Source organism: Enhydra lutris, unplaced genomic scaffold (genome assembly GCF_002288905.1).
Source record: "Enhydra lutris kenyoni isolate GAN:26980312 unplaced genomic scaffold, ASM228890v2 scaffoldscaffold6, whole genome shotgun sequence".
Lineage (NCBI taxonomy): Eukaryota > Metazoa > Chordata > Mammalia > Carnivora > Mustelidae > Enhydra > Enhydra lutris.
In genome coordinates, this window is record NW_019154090.1 from 40,560,250 (window position 1) to 40,573,807 (window position 13,558).

The 13,558-nt window shown below is 37.2% G+C and overlaps 1 protein-coding gene and 1 non-coding gene across 2 annotated transcripts in view; one reads left to right on the top strand and one right to left on the bottom strand.

Moving 5' to 3' along the window:
- Window positions 1–13,558, top strand: part of LOC111141568 (MACRO domain containing 2) — a 1,949,692-nt gene that overhangs the window by 1,521,543 nt on the left and 414,591 nt on the right. The window lies entirely within an intron of this gene.
- On the bottom strand, window positions 13,327–13,399 carry TRNAR-CCU. Its single transcript has one exon. It is a non-coding gene; the product is annotated as a tRNA-Arg (tRNA).

Below are 13,558 nucleotides of genomic sequence, written 5' to 3' on the forward strand. Positions count from 1 at the left end.
AATGAGAAAAGTAGAGGCTATTGCCAGAAAAAAAAAAAAAAAAAGAAAGAAAAAGAAAAGATAGCAGGGCATCGATACATTTCTACTACTCCATATAAAGTAGAGAATGAAGATACCTGGATATTTTAATCATTTAACACTATTATATATTTAAATTTTATTTATTTATTTTTAATAGGCTTTATTGTTTATAGCAGTTTTAGAGTAATAGGGAAATTGAGTGGAAGGTACAGAGGTTTCCCATATGCCCTCTGTCGCCATTCATATAATGCCTTCCCTATTATCAACATCCCCCACCATAGTGATATATTTATAACAGCTGGTAAACCTACATTGACACATCATTACCACCCAAAGTCTATAGTTTACATTAGGGTTCACTCTTGGTATTGTACCTTTTATGGGTTTGGACAAATTTATCTACATTTGTATCCTACAGCATAGTTTCACTGCCCTAAAAATCCTTTGTCTCTACTTATTCATTCTTCCCTCCTAGTAATCCCTGGCAACCACTGATCTTTTTACTCTCTATAATTTTGCCTTTCCCAGAATGCCATATATGTGGAATCATACAGTATTAGCCTTTTCAGATTGGTATCTCTCTCTTCGTAAATGCAATTAACTTTCCTCCATGTCTTTTCATGGCTTGGTATTTCATTTCTTTTTAGTGCTGAATAATATTCCATTGTCTGGATATACCACAATTTATCCATTCACCTACTGAAGGACATCTAAGTTGCTTCTAAGTTTTGTTAATTATGACTAGTGTTACTATAAATATCCATGTTTTCCAATGGTCATAGATTTTCAACTTTTTTGGATAAATACCAATGAGCACAACTGCTGGAACATATGGTAAGTGTATATTTAGTTTTGTAAGAAACAACCAAACTGTCTTTCAAAATAGCTATACCATTTTGAATTCCCACCAGCAACGAATGAGAGTTCTTCTTGCCCTATGTACTTGTCAACCTGTGGGTGTCAGAGTTCCAGATTTTGGCCCTTCTAATAGATGTGTGGTGGCACCTCATTTTAATTTTAATTTTCCATGATAATATATGACATGAAACATCTTCTCATATGCTTATTTGCCATCTGTATATCTTCTTTGGTGAGGTGTCCATTAAGGTCTTTGGCCTATTTTTTTAAAGTGGATTGTTTTCTTATTATTGAGTTTCAAGTTCTTTGTATATTTTGGATAACAGACCTTTATCAGATATTTCATTTGCAAATATAGTCTCACAGTCTGTGGTTTGTCTTATTATTCTTTTAATGATGTCTTTTGCAGAGTAAGAAGTTTTAATTGTAATGAAATCTAGCTCTTCATGCTTTCTTCCATGGATTTTGCCCTTGGTGTTCTATTTAAAAAGTCACCTCCGAACCCAAAGTCACCTAGGTATTCTCCTGTGTTATTTGGGCATTTCATAGTTTTGCATTTTGCATGTAGGTCTATGATTCTATCCATTTATTGATTTAGGACTGTGATTCATTTTGAGTTAATTTCTATGAAGGGGGTAAGGTCTATGTCTAGATTCATATTTTTTTTGCATGTAGATACCCAGTTGCTGCACCACCATTTGTTGAAAAGACTGTCTTTTCTTCATTGCATTGACTTTGCTCCTTTGTCAAAGATCAGCTGACTGTATTTATGTAGGCCTATTTCCAGGCTCTCTATTCTATTTCACCATATTGTATTTTTATATCTACCAATTATCGTGGTCTTTTCTTACACCTGCTGACTTGGCATACTATATTCAGAAACCTGGTAGTCAAAAAATTCTGCTGATGTACTTTAACCCTTACAGTATATTTTGATCTATAATTCTAGGTCTCAGAAGTCAATACATAAGTACTTCTTACTGAAGCCACTATTTTATTTTTAACACGGTGCTGTTTATACATCTGGCAGCCTGCAGATAGCTAGAAACAGTTTGGATGTCCTTGAAATGAAAAATAATCACATGGTTATAATCTCTGGATTTCTTTTTGGATTTATCCAAGTCAAGAAGGTTGAGACAGAAATAATTATTTTTCAAATTTCTTTCCCCAAACTCTGTTTCTTTTCTTTGGCTTATTTTACAGGTATATATCCATTAACAGATGTGTTCCTTTTGATAATTTTCCCTCATTTATTGGAAATTTGACATTTGCTTTGTTGGAAAAACATGCTCTACTAATTATCTTGTAAATACTGAACTTTAAGTATAAACTCTATATGAGTAGATATATTTAACTTAAAAAAGGAACTTAGTGAGCTATTAGGATTCTATAAGATTTGATAGTGGAGAAAACTTAAATATTGCTTATTGTGCTCATTGTCTTTAGCAGATTATAGAAGGCATTTGTTTGGGAGGTGTCAAAGTGATAATATAAAATATACAGAGCAACAGGAACCAGATGTCTTGAAGGCAAAATAAAATGAATAGGGGAAAAAAGACCTTATTTAAACTTGCAAATATGTCTTGACTTAGTGTTTTTCACTGTATGTTTTTAGAACACTAATCTGTAAGGGTTACTTGATCGAACAAGTTGAGAAAAATGCTGCTTTCTATATTTTCTTCTTGGAATTTAAAAGTCAACATTATCATACTAAGTTTTTTAAAAAGTCTTGCAGTTAAAAAAAAAAAAAAGTAACCCTGTTCAACTCTAACATGAGATTTCTCAAACTTACTTTGACTATGGTATTCTGTTTGCATGAACAGCTGTTAACATCCTGTAGAATCACATGACAATGTTGTATCCAGGTAAATATCCCTTCCACAAAATTCAAGGTTTTTCCAGTTTAGTCAGTAGGAAAGGGGACTTTCCAAGTACAAAGATTGATTGAAAGGGTATATTCATTCCAATCCCCAGAGAAGAGGAAAGTATAAGGCTCCTGGAAATGGCAGCATGAGTACTTTCTAAGCCCTTACATAAATCGATGTTCATTATCATAAATCATAAATCCATTAGCCACCAAGAGAGAATTTCTTTTGTTTTATTTTAAAATTTGCAACGAAAACCATAATTAAATAATTCCTTTAGTAACGTACTCATGCAAAGTAAAATAGTGTTCAGAATTAACCTTTTCTAACATGTAATTTTCACAGTTAATGCCTGACAAAGCAGAATATGAAAAGAAAAAACAAACTTCACTGACATTCCTTGTAATCTATCTAGAGTTTATTCAATGTGGTAGGAACTACTGAGTAATTTAGCTAATTTCTCAGAAGAACTGAATGTAGAAATCTTACCTTATAAGTTCGTTTTTTTGGTCACTATATACTAACAACCAGTGATTTTGATATTGCTTTCAAGTATTGTTATCTTAACTATAATCTATGTGCTCTTAGTTTAAAAATAATATCCTCTGGGGCATGTAGGTGATTCAGTCTGTTAAGCAACTAACTCTTGATTTTGGCTCAGGTCATGATCTCAGGGTGGTGAGACTGAGCCCTGCGTTGGGCTCCATGCTCAGCATAAAGTCTTGTGTGGGATTTTCTCTCTCCCTCTCCCTTTATCCTTCTCCCCACTTGTGCACTCTCTCTAAATATATAAATGAATATCTTAAAAAATTGAAAAATAATATCCTTTTTTCATAAATGCATGGGAGCCCCAAATTAATTTTATAGTTGAATCTGAAAAGTGATTCTGCTAAAAAAAAGTCACTGGCAAACTTGCTGAAATTGATGGAGTGTACGTTTTCAGTCAGCAAACCATCAAAGCAACACACAAAGTCTGAGGAAGTAAGATAGAATCCCAGAAGAACACTTCATCAGGGGACATTGTAACTGTAAGAAAAGCCATTTTAAGCTTACAGAACATTCAAATTAAAAAATAAGGACAGCAGGGGCGCCTGGGTGGCTCAGTGGGTTAAAGCCTCTGCCTTTGGCTTGGATAGTGATCCCAGGGTCCTGGGATTGAGCCCCACATCGGGGTCTCTGCTCCACGGGGAGCCTGCTTCCACCTCTCTCTGCCTGCCTCTCTGCCTACTTGTGATCTCTGTCTGTCAATAAATAAATAAAATCTTAAAAAAAAAAAATAAGGACAGCTTCTCCATATTACATTATGATGAAAGATAGCTAATAATATCCTTATACCAATGAATGGAGAAGTACCAAAATCAGAACTGCAAGGCTACTTTTCAAAATGGTGTTAGTCGAAAAGAAAAGAAACTCACTCAACAATTTCAAAAAGCCAAATATGATGGAGCACAGAAAGAAATAGCCGTCACCAATTACTGAAACCACTGCACTGTTTGGGCCTAGTTCATTCCAGCATCTCATTTCTTCAGTAAGCCATCAACTGTATAGTATTTGTCCATGTCATTTTAAAGCAAGAAGAACATCATGTTTTAAGAGTGACATACTATGCCCTTGCATGACCAAAGCAGAACAGCCTTATTCATTTTTAAAATACGCTTTCTAAAAAAGTAATAAAATAAAGTAGGTTCGCAGTAGACCTTTGTTTGAGTCTATGTGCGATTTCCAGATTACTGTGGTCGCTTAGGAATATTTCTTAGGAAAATTGTCGAAGATTTTTCCTCAATTTTCTTTTTTTAAAAATTCTCTATTCAAGGCAAAGGAAGGAAAATACAGTCTAGGATCTAGAGAGCCCAAGAATTCTCATAGATGTAGTTGTTCTGTAGAAGAGCAGCATTCCATGAGAAATTATAAAATCCAGCAATATCAGTAATTGCAATAAAGAAACCTGATCTGCTCAATGAACCCAAAATGGGCTGCACTGATTTGACCTAAGCCACACACGGCCCACACTTCAGTTCCTTGGGACTTCATAGAAGAGCCCCCTTCTAAAACTCCCCTCCCCCTCCCTGTTTCCCCCTGCTTCCTCCCCTCCCCCATCCTTGTTTCTCTCTGCCCTGAGGAGACTAGCCCAGGGAATAGTGTACCCTATTCTAACTGGAATCATGCCTTGACAACACTTTATGAACATGCAACTGAATAATTTCACTCTCCCACCTGGTTCTCAGAATAACTTTTAGAATACAAGGCCCTTGAAATCCCATTGATGTTTCTCTGGAATCTCAACTAATCAAAAAAGATGCAGCTAAATGTGATTTTACTTGTGACACATTTCTGATATTTATAAACCTTGGGCACTGTTCCCACATGTGGGGATCGTTAATATACTTTTTCTGGGGATGTTTGGCAATGCTACTCTAACCGCTAATGTTTGGGTACAATTGACATCACCCCTCCCTCCAAAAGAGATACTCAGTTTCATAAAATTCAAAACATTTACAGATACCAGATAGTATCCACTTTGGGTGAATGCTGTGTACTTGGCTCTTCTTTAACTTAAGAAACCACACTGAATTCTAGCAAAATAACAAAGTGAGAGAAACATCAGATCTTTTCTCATTATTTTAAGTACAACTCTGGCACCATCTAGATTTTGAAATATGTTCCAAAGGCCTTCTCTTTCTCTCTCTCTCTGTCTCTCTCTCTTTTCTCTCACATGCCAGGTAGAGTTATATTTAGTTGGCTTTCTTTATGATAGTATATTTTAGAAGAATTTGAAGATTAAGTTTCCCAATCTTTATATGAGAACACAGACAAGCTCTGAAGGTGATTTCCTCAAACTGAGAAGAATAAACTGTAATTTGCCATGAAAGGATAGGAATGTCTTGGAGGATTTTTGGCTCCGTCAATCCCTAAAGAATCTCCTGGTTTAAATTTCTATCATTTCATCTTCAGGATAGCCCAGACCATAACAGTACTTGGACTTTATTGCATCAGTCCTAATACTTTTTTTGTTTTTCTTCCAAAAAGGCAAACTCTGTGTCAGTGTATTGAGGTGTGGATTGAACCTACAAGGGACCATTCTCGGTATGCTTGAAAACTGAAAATGAAATGAATTTTGTAACTGGAAAATCCAGTTATCTGGCATGAGCAAATGGCTATGTTTGTTTTAGATTCTTTTGCTGGTCTCTTCATTTTCTTCTAAGTTAGCAAAGTTTATGTATGAAATTAGACTCGACTGCTATTTTTTTTTTTTTTAATACTGAGCTCCAAAGTCTAAGTTCTGAATTGTTCTTCTCCTCTCTAGGAGTTTTCTTTTAACTTTTAACTTTCTCTCTATACTTAGGCACATGTTTTTCAATATCCTTGGATACAAGCTTGGACTTAATTTTACCATTCTCTGTATTCATCTGAAAAACATAGGTACCTGCTCTCCCTCGGTGCACAATCAGGATTGTGGTGAATTGAAGAACTAGTGATCAGTAGCATTTCATTTTAATGCAGAAAGGTTTTGTTTTTTTTTTTCCTTTTCTTTTAAAGTTTGCTTGTAAAGTTCTTAAAATAAGAATGTACATTCTTATTTGAGCTTATGATTTATACTCAATCTACTTCCAAAAGGCATTTGGAACTGGCTTATAATTTAAAGCACAAGTATATATAATAACATCATTAAAATAGAACTACAAAGTTAAAAGTCATGCATGAGAAGCGGGGGAGGTAAAAATAGACCAACAGAATAAGTAAGGTCCTAGAGATGAAAAGGAGATCCTACACAGATCCCTATTGCAACCAAATCTGAAAGGAGAAATGATGGATTACTTAATTCTTATTAGCTGGGGTGGAGGGAGGGGGAAACACTCTGGTTTATCAGGAAAGGCAATTTTGTCCTACAACTGAATTATAAAAGACATTTAAAATGGTTTTAAAGGTAGGATAGACTTTGAAATTATTTACACATCTGTGTAACCAGCACCCAGAACAAAACCTAGAATGGCTTAGCATCCCCAAACATCTGTATGTCCCCTTCCAGTCCTGACTCCCTCCTCCCCCAAAATGCCCTCTTCTTAAAATATAAACTTTATCTTTTTATTTAGTATATTTTAAAATACATGTTTCAATAATTTATTCCATCTTCATGTTTAAAGTAATAATCCTGTTAACTCATGGTTTCATCCATCCATTTATTCACTTAGCGATCCATCCAAAAAATCTTGAACTTTGGCCATACAGCTAACAACCATGATGTTTACAATGTTTGGGGCTTTAAATTGGTGTTTATTCTATTCTTAACTTGTATACATTCACTTCTCTTTCTCTTTCTTTCGTTTTTCTCTTTCTGGTGCATGGTTATATGAATTTTGACATAGGCAAGATTAATGTATTCCTTCCCTCAAGTTGGAGTCCAACAATTCCATCACCCCTGATTGACCTTTTCTGTCACACTTTTTTCCCAGTGCTGCTCTGGCAACTCCCAAAGGAACATATCAATTTGCGTTTTGAGCCAATAATGAGGAAGCTTTTCTCATTCTTCATTTTCAGCTACACATTTTCCATTTTCCCTTCTTCTATCTTTACATCCCCACCACATTAAAGCTATTTCATTTTTTGATTGCAAAAGGCCAGGTTCTGGCCATATTAAAGATATTTTTCTGGTGGTCAAAACTCACAGTGTTCCTCCAGACTACCTAACCTTGTTTTCTGCACCTTGTTTTGTTTTGTTTTCTTCTCAGGATGGGTCATTTATGCTATAGAACACAGATATATTGACCTTTGGATGAGGATCACTCTGAATCTTCCTCTATGACTGTAACATTTCCCAAAATGGAATGGGAAAGGAATACTTAGGGCTGAAATAGGAGCAACTGACAGATGTGCCCTGAAATGCAAAAATACCCCTTTGAGTTTTTAACAATTTCTCTAAGAAAATGTTTATTTCTCTCCATTTAACCCACCCTTAATAATTTCCCCAGGTTATCTTTTGAATGGGAAGATCTTTACCACATTATAGTAAACACTGGCAATAGTGGAAGAGGTGGTATTTGGAAGGGAATTTGTCAGCTTAAATTGTTTTATGCATAGCAGTTGGCAAATTGTTTCTGTGATTTCAATGGAATTCTGGCTTCTGTCTTTGAAGGGAAGCAGTAAATTTGCCTATATAAGGAAAGTGAGTCTGAATTGTCAAATGTGCTTTATCAACAACTTTCTTAATCTTTTATTTAGTATGTCATATTACAAATGCAAAGTATGTTCTACAGAGAAAAGCAAGAAACTATAACCAAGGAAAAGAGCATTGAAAACACCTTGCTCCTATGTCCCCATCAGCAACCACTCTTTTTCTTATTAACTTTTCATAATGGAAAATTTCAAATGTATACCAAAGCAGAGAAAATAGTATAGTGAACCCAATGCACCCCATCACCTTCTATAACAATCAGCAACACACTTCCACTCCTAGTTCACCTCTACTCCCCACTCCTATCCTCACACTGGATTATTTTCAAGCAAATCCCACATATTACATGACTTCATCCATAATTTTAGTGTGTATGTACTTCTAAAAGATAAAAAACTTTAAAAATACTATAATGCTATGATCACAGATGAAAAACATTAAAAATTCTTTTATATTATTATATATTCTGCCAGTACAAATCCCCTAAGTTTTCCTTCCTCCTTCCCTCCCTCCTCTTTCTTTCTTTCTCTTCCTCCCTTCCTTCTTTCCTTTCTCCCTTCCTCTTTCTTTCTTTCCTCCTTTCTTTTCTTCCTTTTCTTTCTTTCTTCCTTCCTTCCTTTCTTCCTTTCTTCCTTTCTTTTTTTCTTTTCCTTCCTTTCTTTTTTATAAATGGTTACAAAAACAACAATTTGTAATATCTTGAGGCATATCGTTTTCAACTTTCTCATTTTTCTTTTCTTTGAGTTTGTGCATGCCTATGTGTGAGTTCATGTTTATGTGTTTCCCTCTAGACTTCCTGTCACATGTGAACCCATATAACCATAAGATATGAATATAGACTCATATTCATAAATAAGCTTATACCTTGCAATTCTTTTGTATAACATCTTCCTACAATAATACCTGGAAGTCCCCCTCATTGTTTTTTCCTCATGGCCATTTAGAATCCCATAGGATAGCTATTATTCATTTTATCATTTCCTTTTCATTGTTCATTATGACCTATCCTGCCCTGAATATAAGCAACATTTGAATTATTACTGATGGTAAGTTTACAGCTACACTTAGAAATTAACAACTGCTTGATGAGCAGAGCACTGAGCAATATAGCTTCTCTCTCTAAGGAATATATCTTTAGGCAAATTTGCTTTACTTTCAGTTAATAGAAGATGCTTGAACCTCATGCATGTCATTTTGCAGTTTACCTGACATCAAGTTACATTGCCAGGAAAGTAGCCACCATTCATGTGAAATGTGAGATCCAAGTTAGAGAAATGAGTGCATAATTGCAGTTAAATAAGTAAGATGCTACATTCAAATGACCGTGTCCTGAGCTCTCAGATCCTGGTAATCAGGAACATTTGGCCTTGTGTACATTTCTGAAAGTGTGCATGGGAAAGACTTATTTATACTTTGGAGCCAGATAAACAAAGCATGAATCCTCGTGCTAGCATTTACTGCTGGGTGACTTAGTATATATTAATATCCCGAAGCCTGAAGTTTCTTCACCTGCTTACGGGAGATAATGTTAATGCCTAATCACAGGGTGAGTGTGAGGACTGAATGTGATAATGATGCAAGAAAGGGCTTTTCACAGTGCCTTGCACATAGTAAACAAGAGCTCAATAAATTGTAGTGACTTCTGGTTATAGTTAAGAGACCAGATAAATGCCAGACACCAAAGAATGCACATAGGGAGAGTCCATTTCTATATAGTGTAACAACGGGAAAACTGTTCTGTGCCATTAGACGTCAAGATGGAGGTTATCTTCAGGAGGGTAGTGACTAGAAGAAGGCACAGGGGCTTCTAGAGTACGAATAATGTTCTTTTCCTGCGTTACACAGGTGTGTTCAGGTTCATAAAATTCATTGAACTATACACTCATGCATATGCACCCTTTTGTATGTATTTTATACTTCGGTGAAAAATCAAAATTAAAAAGGAAAAGAACAAAAACAAAATAGCATCAATCTGATTCCTGGCAGTAAGACACCTGGCTTTAGCTACCTAGTGGATATATAGATAATTAGATAGATAGACAGACAGACATAACGCTAGTCATGGTTTTCCATTTGAATTGCTGCTTTCCTGCTAAATTTTAGGAAACTTTATTTGAAAGTAATGTTGATTCAGGCCAGTCATCAAATATATTTTGAACTGGTTTTATTAAACCCATCTTCATATTTTTGAGGGAATTTGTCCATATTCAACTCAGGGGGTGAGGAGGGTAGATATTTACCTTTATCTGGATTGTTCGGTGTTGGGGGAAAGTGGGGGGATGGAGGTAGTGGTGCATATTGCAGCAGCATCTTGTCCGCCTGGACCAGAACCACAGCACTGCGGGCTTTGAAATGAGTTATGGGAAACCTGAGGAGCCCTGAGGAGGTGTGGGTCCATCCAGCAGCAAGCTAAACTTATCAACTTGTCCTGAGGAGTAATTCTTTTTTCACAATACCTCCAGGAAGTAACTGTGAATTCATGACCAAAGAGTTATCTCCTTTCTTTGGGTGGTGACATTTCAAACGCTCAGAAGAACATTTGAAGTTGGAGAAAATAGACCCCAGAAATAGGTATTTGATTTAGTTGTTCTCAAACAATCACACTCATTTTGTCAAGCAGAATGAAGCGAGAAGGCTCCGCATTTCATGTGGTGGAACCTGCTGTTCAGGGCGGCTTTAGCTGCCCAATTGAGGGGAGCTCTCGGGATGTGTTTGTGGAATCTGCGCTAAAGGAAAATTTCAGTTCCCACTGTTGTTAGTCCTTTTGTTTCATAATCATGCCATGCATTTGTGTGTGTGTGTGTGTGTGTGTGTGTGTGTGTGAAAGAGAGAGAGAGAGAGAGAAGCCTTAAGGGTAAATTATTTGATAATCCTCCTTTTGAAGTCCAATGTATACAATATAGTTGTATAGATTTCATAAAAGTCACCTACTACAGACGTTAACAACGAAAAAATTGTTTAAGCAGATGGGTCTTAATCAGTATTTTCTAATGTGAATACGGATATGAAAAATATAATTATAAGGATGTTAGACCCTCTTTTTTGCTGTTACAGCACACAGCTGGAAATTGCTTATTATTAGCTTGCAAATCCTACAGGAAAATACAGAATTATTTTTAGTACTCTGCAAATTTATCGTGGTAATTATGGGTATTCGCATCACTTCCGGAATATGTGAGTCCTATATCTTTATTCTTCAGGTTGAGCATCCTTGATAGTGATTTCTATGATCACTGGAAATCAAAAGTGCTTTCCTGGTTATGCTATGCATGACAATAGTCTTTTTGCAATGTAAATTATTTGGAGACTCTCTTGCCATAAATTTGTTGTTGTTGTTGTGTTGTTTTGTTGTTTTGTAATCTTGATAAACGATGAAGTAATAAAAAAATCACCTTGTTTTCCCAACACCAAATCCCCCAACCTCCCTGCAACCGAATTCAAACATTCGGCCTCCTTCCTTTGACAACTGGGAGCAATGCCCCTGGTTCTATTCAAAGACCAATCCCTCCCTTGTGCTCTGGATCCCACCTGTTCTTTACCCAAGAACTTCACTCTCTCTACCACACTCCTCTCCCTGGTATCATCTCTGTCTGCCTCCATCAGTCTCTACACACATCTGCACAGCTCTGATCTTGAGAAAATTAAATCATCAGTGGCCTCATTCACTGCAAAAATGCTTAGAGAATTAACCACGTTAGGCATTTCTATTGCTTACCTCCCTTCCCTCCTTAACCAACTCCTATGGCTTCCAAATTCATCAGTCTAATAAATGGCACCCCCATCTACCATTTCCTTAGGCCAAGAACACTGGAGTCATTTCATAAATTCCGTAAATTCAGTCTCACAAGTTTCCTTATAAACTCAGTGCCCACAGTGTATTGGGAATCAAGCCACTCTTTGTCCTGTCCACTGGGCTCCCAACCCCACCTGTCCACAGACATCATTGTCACTAAAACCTTCTTGCTGCATCAAATGAATCAATTATTTGGCCCTTTCTTATTTGACATCTCTTGTTGAAACTTTTATTTTTCTAAAGGCTTCTGTGACAGCACATCCTCAAGTTACTTTAATACAGAGAACTTTACAAAAAAGAGTGTTAACTAGGTACTGGAAGGGATATACGGAATTGTATATCCTTATATAAAGAACATAAACTACGTGACTGAAGTGTGTGAAAAGATATCTTTAAGGTGTTCTGGAGGAGAGCCTGCAGGAAACAGCCACCACCTCGAGGGAGGAGGATGGAATTCCAATTTAGATACTGAGAGGAAGGGCCCCAAGGAGCTGAAACCCAGACCTCGGAGGTAGGAGGGGGTAAGGGCGATTGGGGGAACTCCTGTGTTGAAGCTGGGACCCAGACCCCTGAGGAGGTCGTGCTGGTCTGCGCTTGGTGCTGGTGTTGGAGTCGCCCAGTGGGATGCTATGAGACTTGTGAATATTGTGAAAATAAACTGCTGCTAAGAAAAAGTCCTGCCATTGCCAGGGTGAAGAAAGGACACTACCCAATGATGAGGCTCAGGGATAAAGAAACCCAAATCCCTTTCTGACTCCCTCTGCCTCACATGCTGCCTGTAGTGCCCCCTAGGGGCAGAGCCCAGCAGAGAGCTGGGGCAGAGAGGGAACGCTGGTCTTAGCCCCAAGTCAAAAAGCAGGGTATACAAGGGTGAGCTTAAAGAGAGACCAATATAGATAACTGGTATAATCTCTACTCTCACTTGTTGCTCCTTTTCATTCTCTTTTCCTGGCTCTGCATCACCTGTCTGAAGTTGAAATGTTGGTGTGCCCTGGGTCTTCATGCTGGACCCTCTCTCACCTTATGTGGTCTTCTTTAGCCCCATGGCTTTCCAAGCAGATATACACTATGATTCCCAAATTTGTATCTCCAACCCTGACCTCTCCCCTAGGCCCAGAGTCAAGTAGCAAATTGTCTATGATACATTTCACAGAGATACTTAATAGGCATGTGAAGCCCGTGTTGAAAACAGTGCTTTTGACTTGTCACTCATCTTCAGCCTGATTCTCGTGCCCTCTTCTCATTAAATGTCACATCCTATGTAATTTTGTTAAGCCAAAATCTCAAAGTCATTTCATAAACTCAAGATTCTAATTATTCTTATAAACAATGTGATAAATTATTCTTAGTAAATGCTATCTCCCAAATATATCTGGAACCCAGTCACTTTTATTACCTTCATTATGCAATTATAGAGATTATTTATTTATTTATTTATTAGAGAGAGAGAGAGAGAGAGAGCAAGTGCGCACAAGCAGAGATGAGGAGCAGAGGGAGAGAGCAGGGAGTCTGATGTGGGGCTCGATCCCAGGACCCTGGGATCATGACCTGAGCCAAACACAGATGCTTAACAACTGAGCCACCCAGGCACCCCAAGTATCTCTACAAGTAAACTACCTCACCCCAGATGGGACTCGAACCCACAATTCCTGGCTTAGGAGGCCAGTGACTTATCCATTAGGCCACTGGGGTTTCACTCATTATGCAATTATAATACAAGTCATTCCTTTTATTGACATAGTGCAGGTGACTTTGAACTTGTCTCCCTGCTTCCTTACTTGTGACCCCGTAATCCATTTGCCACATGGTATTCTGGGGAGAGTCAGGCAGACTCTATTGCTAGCCAACTCA